The sequence below is a fragment of the Corvus moneduloides genome, chromosome 3, assembly GCF_009650955.1.
Source record: "Corvus moneduloides isolate bCorMon1 chromosome 3, bCorMon1.pri, whole genome shotgun sequence".
Classification (NCBI taxonomy): domain Eukaryota; kingdom Metazoa; phylum Chordata; class Aves; order Passeriformes; family Corvidae; genus Corvus; species Corvus moneduloides.
In genome coordinates, this window is record NC_045478.1 from 42176921 (window position 1) to 42194411 (window position 17491).

The 17491-nt window shown below is 38.4% G+C and overlaps 1 long non-coding RNA gene across 1 annotated transcript; it reads left to right on the forward strand.

Moving 5' to 3' along the window:
- The first annotated feature begins 2463 nt into the window (after positions 1 to 2463).
- On the forward strand, positions 2464 to 15290 carry LOC116442273. The gene is made up of 2 exons (XR_004239469.1): positions 2464 to 2853; positions 15183 to 15290. It is a non-coding gene; the product is annotated as an uncharacterized LOC116442273 (long non-coding RNA).
- Positions 15291 to 17491: the final 2201 nt, after the last annotated feature.

Genomic DNA, 17491 nt, shown 5'->3' on the forward strand with positions numbered 1-17491 from the left:
TAGACAGCTGACTTCTGCCTTTGCTACACAATCAAAGGTCACCTAATGTTACTATCCAGGTTCTGGATAATAATAAAATAATCTTTATTATTTAAATTCTTATCAAAAACCACTGAGTTTTCAGAACTTACATTCACATAAATTAATGGTGATGAAAAGGAAACCTAGCTGTCTTTCGGTACCATTTTGTGAGGCAAAGCCAAGTCTTTCCAAGTTTATTCTTCCTTGCTAATTTTTTTTTTTTTTTTTTTACATTGGTTTGATCTCTAAAACATCTTTGAGATACAAGCTGAATGGGTGCAACTCTATCTATAATTTGTACATTTCCTCCAGACTTATAAAACTGCAAACAGCTGCAAGCCATACAGAACAATCCTATTTTGAAGAGCTATTTAAAAAGTTTGAGTGGCAATATCCTTCATATGGCATATGAGGCAATAAACACAGAGCAGTTGATTTCTGTGTACTTCACTTTTAAATTATAAAGCACTTTTCTTACAGAGCTGGTTTCTATTTCCTTCTCTGTGCTCTGAAGTCTATGCAAAGCAAAGCTCTCTGATGGACATTTGACTTTTATTTTTTCTTCTTATTTTTCTTTAACTTAAAGGTAATCAGTGAGGAACGACTATATGTGGGGAAAGATAATTCCAACTACATTAAAATAAATAATACTACAATCCCTATTTAATTATTTTGGTTGAGAGGAAGTAGTTATAGCTGCTTCAAACTTGAATGATTTTTGCTTTAGCAGCATTTAAAATTTATTGTTGTTTTAAAAGTGCATTTATGAATAAAATATTGGAGTTCTAAAAACAGCCTGGCTTTGCAGTGTTGTGAATTGAGAGGAAAAAATAACAATTAATTGGTATGGTAGAATTTCACCTGATATTTATGGGCAGAAATATTACTGCTGATTTAATGACTGAATCATCTTAACTGCAGGGGTAGCTTTGAGAATGACATGAATAGTTTTGAAAGGGCCTGATTTAATTCCTAGCTTTCAGTTTAACATAGAAAGACTTTTCATGATCCCCTTTCAAAATTCTATACTGTTAGTAGGAGTATTTACAAATGGATTGTTAGGAGGGCAAGAGATATTAGATATAAATTAGATATTACCAAAAACAAGAAATTAGGTATTAAAAAAAACAGCACCACTGTTCTTTTGAAAGAATTACTAACTCTAGAAAGAACATTAAGGCTAATATGGAGTTTCTTTTCCCTTTATGGAAGACATTATGATCTCTATTTATGCAATCTTGGAGAAGCCTCAGTGCCTTCAACTTTGATTGACTTTGAGATGAGATATATCCAACACGTCACAAGATTAAATCCTTGCTAGCATGTGGAATTAAATCTCTCCCTCAGTCTTCTACATGCGTGCCTGTGGGATTGGGGAAAGATGCAGGTTGCAATTAGCTTCATTGAATGCTCAGGATTTCTGAACTCTACAGAAAAAATATGGAATCATTATGAGATACAAAATCCCACTCCAAACAGGCCCCTTGTATGGTCATACAGAGATCATCAGGTCTGCACCAACACCCCTACAGCTCATGGCAAGGTCCAGCCAGTAAAAAGGAAACATTAATTCAAACAGCAAACTCAAGGCCTCATTTTGTACTATTTTCTGGTTCACTCTGAACTACTGTCGTTACCAGTTGTTGCTTTTCATCTCACTTTCAGCACCCACACATAAGCAATCTAAGCAACTGCATCCTGCTTGCAAAAACAGAGCCTGTAACTAATCCTATCCACCCTCGCACCTGATATTATTGGGTAACCAATGCATATATTACAAGAAGTGAAAGTATGGTCTAAACAACATCCCATGACACAATTCCCCAGCTTATACATACTGCAGTGTACCACCATAAACATGGTGGGTAATTCTAAACAGATCTCCTGTCTACACAGAGTTTCACTTAAGAGATTAATCCTTTTCTGTTGGAGTCTGTGATGAAAGTCAAGTTTCACAAAACATTCAGGTTTTCTTTGCAAGTCCTCCATTTAAGAACTGCCAGGAAATTCCAGAAGACACAGAGTGAAATAACTCCCAATTCTGCAAACACCAGCACAGCTAATTGGAAAGTTGTGTATCAGAAAATCCAGGGGCTACCCAAGAGCAGAAATTCATTTCTGTCTAATGCAGCAGTTTTCTTTTCAGGTGAAGTCACCATGGAGACGAGCACACCTACCAACACTGTGCTGAGGCACGTCCTCTTCTGCAGTCACTGTGGATTGTACGAGCAGCAGCAGGAGAGGCACTGGGCAGGCCCTGCTCTGAATTAGAGCCAGGCTGAGAATGGACCTCCAAGCTTCCAGGTTTGGGGTCCAGGCATGCTGTCAGTCCTTGTGCCTGGACACAATGGGCACTGAGATGAGACAGTATCCTATCCCTAAAGTGCATATTCTCACATAACCTTTCTGATAGCCAAAAAATGTTCTCAGATTCCTCTTGCCCACGCCTCCCAACAAGTAATGTCTTCATTCCCTGGCAAAAGCTGATTCCTTTGTCCTTAAAAATGCCGCTGTGTTCTTTTCTGAAATGTTGTAGGCTTTTTCCTATGTGGCAGGGGTTTCTGTGTTATTTTCATACACTCCTTTGCTGTGAGAGACTTCTACGAAGGAGAATTTCAAGACTAAACAGTGGGAAGAAGGAAAAGGAGACGGAACTGCCAGGCAAGCAAAGAAGTTCTTGCCACAGTTTTTTTTTTTTTTACTCTTTGTTGACCATTAGTGTCAAATAGTTAAGCAGGGCTCATTTTCTTTTTCATTCTTTGTGATGCTTTAATACAGGAACAGCCCTGTGGAGCTTCCTCACCTGGACCTCAGCTTCTCCAAGCTCAAAAAGTAAGGTCTCTTGAGGAATTAAATGTCCTGTTACACAGGGGTATTGTAGGATGTCCTAATCTCCATACCTTCCACTTGTGTAGATGCAAATGTGGTATTTCCTCCAAGACTCTGATCCATGTGCAGGAATACAAATGAATAGGAAAAGTTTCATTAAATTATATAAGAAAAAGCAATAGTCAAAAACAGCTGTCTACAATCTCCACTGTGGTGGTGGTTTTGCAAACATTTTATGCTCTGTGTTGAATATGCAAGCAGTTAGTTCATTTAATCTGGGACTATTTAATGTTTCAAAGTTAAGCAGATGCCTAATTGCAATGTTCACAGAGCAGTAACAATGCCTGAAGTTAATGGTCCCTGACAGTTTTTGTTAGAATACTTATATTACCTAAGTTTTTCATTCCCATACACAATTTATAGATGGTGGTTTCTTAAAAACCCAGCAATTTATAGATTATAAAGTCAAATTATTCTATCCCATTTCTTCAAGTAATGAGTGGATAAGGTCAAGCAAGTACCCACAGCAAAGAATTTAATTAGACTTATTAAAAAGTTCTTTGTTTCCCTGGCCATCTAGCTCATAGTGCAGGTATGTTTGTGGCATTTTCTCTGCCCTGATCCCTCATTGTCCAGACTGGAGAATGTGGGAAAATGCACCATGGATATTCACCTCAGTAGTACAAACTTTCTTTTAAAGGAAACCAGGGTCAGGCAACTGTATAAAGGTGGTTCATGCCCGTCTCCTTTGCCAACAGGGAGTGAGGTTGTGGCTTGGATGTGCATCTGCTCTGAGGAGCTGTGAACCTGTCCCAGATCCCACAGTATTCATATAATGAAGTGTGAACTATTTTGGTGACACCAGAGGAGATTCTCTGGCACAGCCTGTCTCTTATCCCCCAACCACATTTCATGCCATTTTGGTTTTTAAAAGGTTCTGTGAAACCTCAATGTGTTGCTTAATTGTGTTAATGATAACACAAAAATTAAAGCATACCAATTGTGAATTCAGAATCAAATCAGCCTAATACTTAATGGCTTATAAGCTTTGACATTTCATAGGTCTTCTGGGACACTTATGAAATATCCGTCTTCTTTTGTGAAACTCAGCTGAATATTTTACTGCTATTCTGTATTAACATTTGGTACTATTTGAAGGTTTCCTCAAAGGATTTCAAAGGATTTCTGGTAGGCTGCATGTATAATTCTTCCTCCCCCATCCTTGTGTTTTATAGCTGCAGTATAGACAGGCTGCTTACAACCAATGAAAGGTTTACATTAAAGGACATAGTCATCATAAAAAGTAATAAGCCAAAATTCAGAATTCCTTACTACATAGAATCAAGTGCCTATAGCCTAGTAATTACTCCAGTGCAAGACATTAAGTCAAAGCTTCTAAGAGCTCCTTCTTGCAGCAGCTGCTAAATGATTAATATCACGTTGGTAGATTTCGCAGGAGAATCTGTTAAATAAAGGAAGGTTCAGTGTGTATGCAAAGTTTCAATTCCGCACAATTTGTTTTATAGTCAACATGCAATATTGCATATTTCATGGTTCCAAGAGGAGTGCAGCATTCATTAAGAAAATACAGATGGTCTTCAGATAGCTAACAAGATTTCACAGTCATTTCATTTCTCCCTGCTGCGAAACCTGGAGAGAAAATAACAGTAACAATGAACTCACTACAGCTGAACCTCAAGGGTCTTTCTGCCAAAATATTATCAAAATCCTGAACTGCTGTTAGCAGTCAAATTCTACGAAGTTTAACTGAGCTAAGCTATTTACAGGACTTTGAAATGTGTCCCTCTTTTCTCCAGCAGTACTTTTCTCACCTTGAAAAAACCCAGCTTTTTTAAGGGTAAGACTGTCAATTTATTGTGAGCCCTGCATAGCCAGCAATGTGTAGTTGTATTGCCCCAGGAGCACAGAAGTCTGAACCTTCAGACTCAGGGAATGAGAGTTCAATCCTTGGGAAATGCATTGCTTTAGAATAAAACAACCAGATCGGCACCACACTCTGCCTTCCCCTGCCATGCACTGCCCTGCACTGATGTGGGGTGGAGCAAGGGAGATGAGGAGGTGAGGCCTTGGGCAGCAGAGAGTCAAACCCCCTCTGCCACACTTCTCTGCACAGCAGGATCTAATTGTGCCTGAATCTGCATTCAGCAGGCTAATATCCTGTGGAACTTGGGGAAAACAGCAGATAACAAGCATGGTTTGCTGGTCTGAATGCACTCAGGAATAACTGATTTCTCTCACAGTTTTCTTGGCTAAAGCACAAGGATTTCAGAAGTTCTTCCCACATGATTTCTGCCTGTAGGAAGAGAATATTTGATGAATGATGCGAGTATCAACACTGAAAAACAAATTATGGACTACTGGAATTTAGATCAGGAAGTTAGTTTTACCTTCACCTTACACTCTTAAAAATATTATGCATTCTGCCTCCAGTGTCTGCGTTTGACTTCCCCTCTGTTGTTCTAATGCATTCACTATTTTTCTCCTGGAGCATCGAAGAATAAGAACAAATACATACCTTGAACATGCACACAAAGACAGATATATATTGATGCCATATTACTACCCCAAAAGACTTTCCACACTAAAATAAAATCGGGATATCTAAAAAACTTGAAAATATTTGAAAAATTATGCTTGTTAAACCCAAGTCTCTTCACCACTGTGGTAAGCTGGTTTTGACTGGAATGGAGTTAATTTTCTTCATAGCAGCTGGTATGGGCCTGTATTTTGAATTTGTGCTGGAAACAGCGTTGATAACACACAGATGCTTTCATTACTGCTGAGCAGTGCTTGCACAGAGTCAAGGCATTTTCTGCTTCTCACCCCACCCTGCCAGTGAGCAGGCTGAAGGTGCACAAGGAGTTGGGAGTGGACACAGCTGGGACAGCTGACCACAGGCATATCTGTTACCATACGGTGTCATGCTCAACTTATAAATCTGGGGGAAAAAGGAAGCAGTGGGGGACTTTTGGAATGATGGTGTTTGTCTTTCCAAGTCACTGTTACACTTGATGGAGCCCTGCTTCCCCAGGGATGGCTGAACACCTGCCTGTCGATGGAAAATGTTGAATTAATTCTTTGTTTTGCTTTGCTATTGTGCATAGCTTCTGCTTTACCTGTTAAACTTTCTTTATCTCAGCTCATGAGTTTTCTCACTTTTACCCTTCCAATTCTCTCCCCCGTTTCACCAGGGGGAGTGTGAGAGCAGCTGCATGGGGCTGAGCTGGCAGCTGAGAGCAAACCATGACAAGCACCCTCAAGTATACCTACGCTGTACTCAAGCTCTAGGATGCAGCACTGGACCTACATACAAGCACTCCACAATTAAGTGAAAATACTAGCTTAAGGCTACTCGAAATACAGCTTGGTCTCAAGCTTGCTCTCAGAACTGGGGAGTTATCCATTATTTAAGTTTGCAGTGAAGAGCTTGTAATCTATTTCATTTCAGGATCTGCCATTTTTTGCAGGCAGGCCTGAGCTTGTTCTGCTTGTACTTGGAGCCGGCAGAATGCAAGCAAGGTCTTATCCAGAACTGCCACGGCTTCATTAGGCAGCACTTTGCTCTGAGCAAGGCTTACTGTATTACTCCAAGCATGGTGCTTTCAGTTTAAAGCTGGCAAGTACATTGTTGACTTACAGTACAGGTGAAACAAGTTTCTGTAAAAGTACGAAAACATCCCTCCAAAAATATATGTTTATAAATATTTATGGTCTGACACTGTTAGTCAGGATGTCAGGCTGCAGGCTCTTACTGATATTTAAATATCCTACTTGGAGCTCAAGCTTAGGGCTATAGCTGTCATACGGAGTCTCACACATGCAAATGCAGAACTTGTACTGCAGACAAGTTTCTCCACAAAATCACTGTCTACTTAGTATTTATTCTATCTGAGTACAATGGCTGTCTCTACATTACCAGGCTGATGCCCACATCTGCATTTATCCATATTGCATACCTAGAGGAACATTCTTGCAGTGGTATTGCGGGAGGAATCTCAGGAGGCAGAATCATTTTTGAAATATGGCAGATTTATTTAGGGTCTGCACAGACCTTGCAGATCTGGACCCCATTGACTTAGGCCAGTGGATCGGGTAGAGAGATTGTCACATGATCTTGACAGCCATGTCAGCTTCTGTGCTCTACTGCAGGTTAACATGTAAACCCTCTATTCTTATCATGTATTTCTATTTTGCTATGATATGTCCAGACTGAAAGAGTGAAGGGCTACTGCAGACTCTCTTAAAACTGGCTACACATTAATTATGGTTCTAGTGAAATCTCTACAGAGATGAAAACCTGTCTTGCAAGACCTCTGCTGCAGTATTAATGGAATATTTTATGTATAATATTAATTATATATATAATACTAATGGAATATTTTATATGCAGCACATATATAGCTTGTATTTGTGATATGGTTCAAGATTTTAGTGGAATTTTATCATATATCTTTACCTTTAAAGCCTTCTACTTGAAAGCAACTGTATTTACTGGCAGGAAAAAACAAATTTACTATAATATTTAGATTTAAATATTCAGAGAGTTCTTCATTGCTTCCAGTGAATCACATTTCTTGACTCTTTTGTTTACTCTGTCTAACACACATGCAAGATTACTTTGGTTAAAACTTCAAAAACTTCATTGATGAAACATGCAAGGTTATTATATGTCTAAGAGTGTAAGTACTGCTTTTGGTAATTTTCTTTTTTTTTTCTTCTTCTTCTTCTTTTTTTTTTTTTTTTGGTCTTATTGCAGTTTCTTTTTGAATTCTTAGTTCGTATAGCTTGAATGTGAAGACAGCTGTACAAGTGGCAACCACAAGTCTTCTTAGAATTCCTAAAAATCTTTGAAGCTTTCATTTCTTTGTCTGGTATATTTTAACTCGGTGTGACCTGAGTGATTGACTTTTAGCCTGATTACTCATGTGAGATTCAAACACTAATGTTGCTAAAACCTTTAGACCTCATCATGCTAACATGCAGTCTCCTTACGCACTTTGTTCTGATCTAGATGTAAGAAAAACCCTTTCAAAGAATAAAAATCCCAACATTTGTGGCCGTGTCAAGCAGTCATGTTGTTCAAACTTTCCTCAGCAAACCATGACAGGAATTGTGCCTTTGTAAAAAGGAAATTGAGGCCCAGAATGAAGCCAGAACTGCCAACGGAGATCTGGTGTTTTAAAGTGAACCTGTCATGAATTCTAACTGTGCTGAATGAAATCACCTTCAGCCTCTCTTGCTTATTTTCTACTTACCTAGAAAAATACCTAACTATGGTCAGCAAGTATGACAAGCTTTTTTATGCATTTCTCTTTCCACCCAAAATACACAAGTCATCTTGTTATTGCAGTAAACATTCTTCCCAAACAGGCCCAAATTCTCAAAAAAAGAAAAAAAACGGAGTTTGATCTTAATTATCACTAACCCGAGCTCTCTGCGGCTTCTGTGCCGGAGAGCGAGGTGCTGTGATCTTCCAAGAGCATCTCATAAGCTGCTTGGCAGGGCAGCCACACACACCCCACGTGCCTGCACAAACACATGGATAGCTTCAGTAATATGGGTTGATGGTGAAGAGGCAGGAAGAGTCTTTGCATAGAGCTGCCGTTTATTGCTTCCACACCATGAAGGATTCCAGGGCCAAAGACAGAGAACAATGGAGAGTACAGGTTTAAGTACAGGAGCAAAGGGAGCACCAGAGACCAATGATCTGAGGGCATGGGGGCAGTACACAGGCGGGACTAGGGGATGGGGACTAATGGGGAAGCTCTGGGGGAGAGTTGAGGGGCAAAGGCCAATGAGGGGAACCTGGAATGGAGAACTTTCTAGGATATGAAACATATGAGGTAGCAAGGGGGCTGGGCGGCCAACAGCCAACCGGGGAAGCAGAACTGGGCTAGATTAACAGAACAGAACAAAGCATCCTGGGAGAGGCTTCTTTTCTCACCGTGATCTGACATAAGTCTCTGGTACTGGGGACTCTCTTACCAGAGAGCTCTTTTTGCCTTGTACTACAGGCTGACTGGCCACCATACTTAATAAATCCAGATAAAACAGAATAACCCCACTTTCAACCCAACTTAACTTTTGGAAATTAACTAATGAATAAAGGCATATAAGTGGCCTCAAAGAAACCAAGTAAAGTCACAGATTTTTCAAGAGCAGCTTTGTGTTACTGTAATTTTCACTGATATGAAAAAACCCCAAACAAAACAACAACAGCACCCACAAACAAACAAATAAACCCCAAACCAAAAACAAAACAGTAACAGATGTTGTATTATATCAAACTTTTTAATTTGGCTCTTACATGTTTGGCTAGCTCAATAATTTCATCTAATGTTATATTTACTAATACTCACTATTTGACAAATTGTGCAAGCACAAATCATTATCAGAAAACCTGAAATAATTACAATACAGAATGATTGCAACAGTATATTTCTTGTTTTTGTTTTCCAGCTCTATTGAAGTGCAAGATACATTGACCATGTTCTGGAAAGACAATGAGGTTAAAGAACCTGTGTATATGTGTCAATAAATAATAAAACAAACTATTAACCTCTTTTGCATGGGTCAGTTTTTCTGCTGTGATATCATCTATGCATTTTTATTATGGCAGTTATCATGTTATTGGCACCTGATTTAAAATCCTATATGCCTCATATCATTAATTATTTTTAATGACAATTAAACAAATATACATGAAGTTAAAATTACCAGTTTGCACAACCATCACACTAACCATCCAGATTAAATAACTAACACTGTGAATATGAAATTTTAAGCTTCCAACAAAGGAAAAATAATTTATATATCTAATTAATTATCCCTCAGCTTCACACGTGCATGAATACCACATAATACATGTGCTGTCCTACCTTCACAGGCTTTTTGTATACACACACATTGTCCAATGTAAATAGACTGTAGCTTGAAATAATTATGGACAAGAGGCTGTAATAGTAGTCTGTTCATCACTGTGTTATTTTTGTCAAGAGTGAAGAAATGGAAACTGAGCAGTCCTGAAATTGCTTAGAATGACTCACGGCAGTGTGAAAGTAAATTATATTCTCCTCATCTATTGAAATGGGGGTAGTGATATTTACAGTGTCTGGTTTTGTTTATGAAGTGATTTGGAAATGAAAGTTTCAGTTTCACACTGACTCCTTCTATTGTGCCAAAAAACTGTCTTACATTTCCTTTCTGCGGAGCCATATGTCCCACAAGGACAAAGCTTTGAGAGTCAAAGTGCTCTGCAGATACAGTCCTTAACATGATTATTAGGTTAATAACTATGCAAAGCTGCTGTTACAAATTAGAGCACAGTCTTTGGTAGCAATATTATCCTGAGTGTCATTGCATATATACATATTTCCCTAGTATTAAAATTGTCTTCCTGTCTGATTTAATTTTGTTGCTGTGTTTTTGTTTAAAGTTTTAAGCATCAGAACGGGCTTTGAAAAAATCAGTGTCAGGAACATATCATGAATGTATACGAATTCTGATTTCTTTCAGCTCCAGAAAGAGAAGTCTTCAAAACATTTTTAAGTGAAAAACTTTCTGTAATTGTATGTGAAAACTGTCTCTTATCCTTTCTGTGGAAAAAATGCCAGAAGGCTATATAGCATTTTCAACCACATATCCTTAATTGCAACACATTACACAGTGGAAGTACTGGCAGCTGTACCACCTTCTCAGAAATTATGTAGCCTGTGTCTCTGTCTCAGCAGATGGTATTTTTATGACCTGCAGTTCCTATCCTATGCTCAGAAAGTCTAGATGAGAAAATAGAAACCAAGCAAAATTGGGACTATAATTCTCATTTTGAATTTCAAAAGACAGTAACCAGAGTTTTTCAATCATAATGATAGCCTTAAAATTAAGAATTATGGGACTAAATGTTCTGATTTAAGAGATAAAGAGTAATAGTAACCGCCCTTTAAGTACAGCTTCATGTGGAAATCCTGTCAGTTTATTTAGGTGCCCTACCAAGTGTTAGTAATTTGGGCAGAAGAACTTCAAGGGAACAAGTGTTGTGTGCAAACAAAGCCCATATAAGATCCTGAAAAAACAAACCACTTCCTGCTGTTCACTTTTTGTAAGTCTGGGTTCCAGCAAGGGTTTTCAGCATCCCACATCAATTTAATGTATGAATAACATATCATACATTTAATGTATGAATAACAGATCATATCAGAAAGTTTCACTTTCACCAGTATGGACTTCATCGATCAAGAATACCAAAATATATGCCTCCCTTCATTTTTGTCTTATCCCAACCTGTATGGTTAATAAAATTTCATTTTGTGCTCATTTTGTCTGGAGCGGAGTCAATTTTCTTCATAGCAGGTAGCATAGGGTACTATAGGGTGTCATACTCCACATATAAAGCTGAAATGGAAAAAGGACGAAGGGTGTGACCTCCAGAGTGATGGCATTTGTCTTCCCAAGTAGCTGTTAGAAGTGATGGAGTCTTGCTTTCCTGGGGATGGCTGAACAGCTGCCTGCCCATGCAAAGTGATGAATGAATGCCCTGTTTTGATTTGCTTGAACGTGCAGCTTTTACTTTACATGTTAAACTGTCTTTATCTCATCCCCCAAGTTCTCTTGCTTTTACTCTTCTGATTCTGCCCCCATCCCACTGTTAGAGAAGTGAGAGAGAGCAGCTGTGTAGGACTTGGTTGTTGGCTGCATTAAACCATGACACATTTTGAACTGATATTTTGAAAATGGGATAGATGATTCAAAATTATTCATTTTTATATACTCAAAGACAAGCAACTGAACTTAGCTATGATAAACAGCAAAAAGACTTAAAACATCAAAAGACTTAAAAGTAGCTCCATATCTGTTAGTTTATTATTAGTATGTGAAGATTCTGGTTCATACTGTACACCATGTGATAAACGCTTTTCCCTAGACATACAAATACAGATGCACCATCATACACTCAGTTCTGCTGTAAATCTACCATAATCCCTCACTGGCAATCTCTTTGGATTTCTATCAGTACAACTAGAGGACAACTATGACCACCCTAACTGAATATTTTATATGGTCCTCTAAAACTACACTCAGAAAACAAAGGTGTGGACAGCTTCTATCCCCTTGATCAGCTTCTGAGAAATAGAACAAAGCAAACAAATAATTTCCCAGCTGTAAGAACACCTAAAGAAACCATCATTCTGATAAATCCCAGAGTATTTTTTGTGTAAACAAGTGTTTATATTTAAAAGCCACAATGTCATTTTAAGTAATTCTTTCTATCCCATTCATTGTTCATGGTTAGAGCTAATTGGAAACCATTTTCTCAGTTTATTGATGATTAATGAGCAGCATTTTGGTTTTTTAAACACAGCATTCTTTCATCCAATGTAGAAAGGCAGAAGAAATTAGTGGCTTCTTAACTCAGAATTTCAGAGCAGAGATTAATTTAAATGGTGAAAAGGCAAAGGAGAGGATACACAACAAGCGTTATTTAAACAAATCCCCCAATGAGAGCTAAGGGAGTTTGGGACCACAATCAGTAAGCAAAATCAATTCATTTTGGTCTAACTCAAGTAAAGTTATTGATTTTATATAAGGATTTGATCTTCCATGCTTGTTAGTTGCCAGCATGAAAAATTAATCTCATTTGACAGGAGAGCACTGAATGCGGAGATTGCAAGACTCTGAGTTTAAAAAGTAGAGGGTAAAAGACATTCTGCATTTATATACTCAGAATTTCTGGGTGGTTTGTGGGTTGTCTTTCATCCTTTCTTTTTTAAAAAATATGAAACTATGAATATCCATACGAAGTTTCTCTTTCTTGCCCAGCACTGTACCTCCTTTCATGCTGTCAGCACAAAAATTATGACCTATCCATGTGTTTGAATAGACGTCTTCATAAGATCCTCAAAGGATGATGACTAATACCATTCACATTTCTATAATCTACAACCAAACTAGAAAAAAATGGTCAAAAGATGTGTCCAAGAAAAAGCGACAATAAAGAAAAATATAAGTTAAAAAATCAAAATGTTAAGTGAACTATGCCCTGATGGAGCTTCAGGGATGATATTACTTCTAACTGGCTCTGAAAAAGGACAGTCCACTCTAGCCTTTGATTTTGAAGTTATTGAAAGCAGCAGATTTCAGACCAAAACCTGGAATTTCAGCTCCCAAAGATCAAGAGAGCTTGGGAGTAGCCAACCATATCACACAGATCCTGGTTTGGATTTTCTGTACAACTTACATTTGCCCTCCAGTAGCTCTGGATGATGTAGATTTTGAGGGGAGATCAGCAACGACCTTCCCTTGAAGGAACAATCAGTCAGTGATGAACCTTTGCATTTGTGCTTCAGGATTGTGGAAAGGCACCCTCCTCATTCTCTGCTGCCTTGCATTGGTCATCCAAATTTCACCTGTGTAGAGCACTATAGAAGTGTTCATAAATGCCAAGCACTGATGGAACTTCCACTTGTAACTAAGTATGAAAACAGCAAGCAGGAGGAAGCCAGATAAAGTTTCAGAGATAATATTGTTGCAGACTTTTCCACTTTAATTCATTAATTTTTATTTGATCCAAGTCCATTATTTGCTCTGTGTTGCTATCATACTAACTTCCAAGTGTTTTTTCAAGGTAAGCAAAGTCTTTCTGTCTTATCACCCAAAGCATAGATAAAAGATTATTTATTATCAGCTTGAAAATATGAGTGATAGCTGATGGTCTGAGAAATTGCTATAGGGCAGATATTCTTATAACACATTCCCACAGCAATTAGATTACAGCGACACCTGAAAACAACAGAGCCTAATTTTCCCTCTCAATCCCAAAAGCAACCTCTGCTTTCCAATGCTAAGACAGGGTAACAGGCCACCGCCCAGGACCTCATGGACAAAGCAACTGTACTGTTCCAATGTGAAACAAAAATATCTCTCACTTAAAGCAAACAGAGCAGACCCAAGTTTGCAACACTGCTGAGAGTGAGCTGGATATGGCTCACTGCTCACTATAGGTACTCCAGAGCCCTGAAAAAGTCAGCTTTCTTTGCTGCTGCCATCGAGGAGAGGCTGAGGGGTGAAGGCCGTTGTTTATGGTGCTCCGATCCCCATCAAAGCTTTAAACCCTGTGCTTTGTCATTGCCATCCCTCTTGTCTCAACTGAAACAGTAAGCCAGTCTCCCCAGGATTTCTTCCTTGACTCCTCATCTACCTCTGTCCCCTTTCTTCTGTTTCTGGTGCTGCTCTGGCAGGAGTAACCTGGGGTCAGTCAAAACCTGAACTGCCTTTTTAGAGCAGCATATTAAATTTTGCTAATAATGCTGAAAATCACTGTATTACCTCTGAAAAAACATAAGCTCAGAGCCATGACTTACTTCTGTGCAACACAGCACTGAGTCCTACCCTGACCTTACAGTATGTTCTAAAGCCCCTGTCTTCAAGCAGATTAGCTGGGTTTGAGCATACACTTAATTGCTGTCTTGAGCTAGGCTAGATTAAACCTCTAGGTCTGTCAAAACAGAAATACTCTAAAGAGCACATGAAAAAATAATCCAAAAGAGGGACACTGTGAAGTTCCATCAGCCAGAATTAATTTTTTTCCTTCTGCATGTAGAAAGTGAACTGGGTCATTCAGCATTCAGTGCCTTTTTTTCTTACTTGCTTTACCACACACAGTGATTACTTCTCTAGATTTAGATCACAGTCACAGGAGGTTTAGTAATTTAATATTTTAAAATGAAGTGGCACTTCAAATTAAAGGGGCACAAATACTGTTTGAACATGACAAATGCTGATCATATAATTACATGGCAATTAATTTTCATGTGGTACCTGTGTGATTATGAGATAAATATATGCCTTCTCTGTCTTCCAAACAGCACAGCAGTTTACCAGTTAATTACGTTTAGATCTGCTTAGTGTAATTACACTGTAATCCATGAAAGTCTGTACATATTCTGTCATTACTTCTTGTTTACTTTTAACAGCACAAAACTGCCTTAGGTCAGATCTCGTCCTTTCCTCTTTAGCATCCTGACACCTTGGCATGAGTGTACTTCTACGGAGGAAAAGGAATTCAGGAATTTAGGAGGATTTCTTGGGTGCTCCACATCTTATATACAATGTGCAAGGTACTCTGGTTCTGCTAGGATTTCTTGCTGTGCAATGTAATGATATTTCCAAGATCACTGCTAGAATTTTAATTTTCTTATTTTGGACATAGGACAAAGAGAAGGGCTGAATAGCTTTGCATCCATTCAACTACATTTTTTTCCTGAGTTGCTTTATTTAAATACCACAATACTTAACGTTCTCTGTGCTTCTTCCAGACTTCACATATCACCAGTTCATGAAAGTATCTCAGTGTCTCAGACAAAGGAGTACTTCAGTTGAAGAAAAAGAATCCAAATCTCATCAAGCAACTTCTCCATATCCAAGAGAAAGATCCTCCCACCTGCAGCTGGAAAAGAAGTGAGGGAAGGGCAAGAATGTGCAGTTGTTCTCTGTTCTCGCTGGCGTTCAAATTTAGCAGGCTGCTGTTCCAGTATGAGAGATTACAATGATGAGCATTATCCCACATGTGATATGAATGGAGAAAAAACATAATAAAACTATAGTAGCTCTATATAACTTGTGCCCTGTGGTTTGAATGTCTGCTATGGGCTCAGTCAGTGTGTATTGTTCTTATTGTGCAAATGCAACTTTTTGTCAGGGGGAGAGAAAATGCTGCAAGGCATTTACATTTACATTTGCATTTACATTTGTTTACTGGATCCTCTAATTCACACTCATGCTTAGATATGTAACTTAAGCTCCCCTCAGTTGTCGACATCTTATCTAGGGCATTGTGTTTGTTACCATGTCTTGATAATGTTCCTTAAACATGATATGGAAAAAAAAAAAAGAAGGACTAAAAGACAGCATAACTAACAATGGGAATATTTACTCTATTATTAAATCAAAGGGGTAGGTTCCAGATTAAAATAAGGTTTAGGAGGTTCCAGATTAAAATTTTGAGGAGTAGGAGATACCCTTCCTGATGAAAGCAAATGCTAAGAGAACTGACTTTCAACAAGCTATGTGAGAGGAATTATTTTCTCTAGAGTCATGTTTCATAAATCATCTTCAAGGCAAATCATTGTGACTTCTCTGTGATGGCAGTTTCAACAGCATAAACTATACATCATTCTAAAAAAAATGGCAGCTTGCAGTGTCCTTGTTAATGGCACAATAATTCTAGATTTTTACTCAGATAATGAATTTTCAATGTATCCAAACTTACAGCATCAGACTTCAGCAAATCCTTCTTATTATGTTTCACTTGCTAAAGTCAACAGTGTTTTAAAAAGCCTTTTAAAATGTTAATTTATGCACTGGAAGTAAGACATGATTCACCATCTGTCACAGAAGGTCACTGGTTGTATTTGGATGTATTAATAAACTCATATGTTGCAAATGAGTAAAGGTGAGCCACCCCCTGCAGTGGAAGAAGCTGGCCCAAATCTTTGCCTTGTTTTAGGGCCAAACTGTTAAAGTTCACCCTGACTCAGAGAAATTGCATAGCATGGAAAAGATAAGTTAGTCACTCTGTCTGCAAAACAACCCAGCCAGCTGGATTCCTGTCAGATTGCAGATCTGGCCATGCCAAGCAAGCAGGATGACACCTTACCTTCCTCTGCCTGTGGAGTTCAACATGAATTTCAGGAGAGCCACAGAATTTAAAACCCTCTGAAGGCCTTTGTGCACAACTCTTCACTTTTTAAGTCTGAAGTCTGAGCTAAAAGGTTCAAAGGTGGCAGCATTTCTGACCTTTAGCAAGGAATTGACATCACTTGGGTCTCTCCATGACTTTACCTGATTGCACGATTGTTAAGCACTTCTGCTTCCATCTGTGTTTCTAATTGGTTTGTCTGTTGGAGATATTTACACCAAATGAAATTGCTTTTCAGCCGAGCATTGTCTGAGCAGCACAAGAGATCTCAGAGACTGCATTAGCGTTACTTAAGCATCAGTTTTCTGGGTGCATTTCGATGGCATTTCTGAAGTTTGAAGAGAGGTAACCTGGAGATAAGAGAAATTAGAGGATCTGCTCAAAACCTTTATTCTCTGTCATGAGGAAATTGACAGGGATAAAAATCCAGTGGGAGAAAGCTAAAGAGGGATTTGGGTGGTCTATTTTAGCACTTTAGTTTAAATCAGGAATGTATTTTTTAAACAAATCTTCAGATTTTACCCATTTACCATACTTCACTTCAAAATGCGAAGCAGACTCAAAATACAGGAACAGGATTTCTTTCACTATATGTCTGAAACAGGGACTCCTAAGTTTAAAGGCACAAGCCGACATCAGTCTGAGAAGGACTCGATACACTTAACAGACCACAAAAGTACACACACACACACACAAAAATATTTAGATGTATTTTAGATTATTCTTTTTTTGCTTCATGGAAAAGAAAATTCAAAATTTGCTGGAAGCAGGAATAGATCCTCAACTTCCATTAGTGCATTATTTTGGAGGAATTGTCCTCCAAAGTGAAGGAACCTGAAAGCTGGGGTCTATCAAGTAACTGTAAAAACTCTGGCAAGTTTCCAGCTGATGGCTATCTGTCAAGAATAGCTCATGAGATCTATCCCA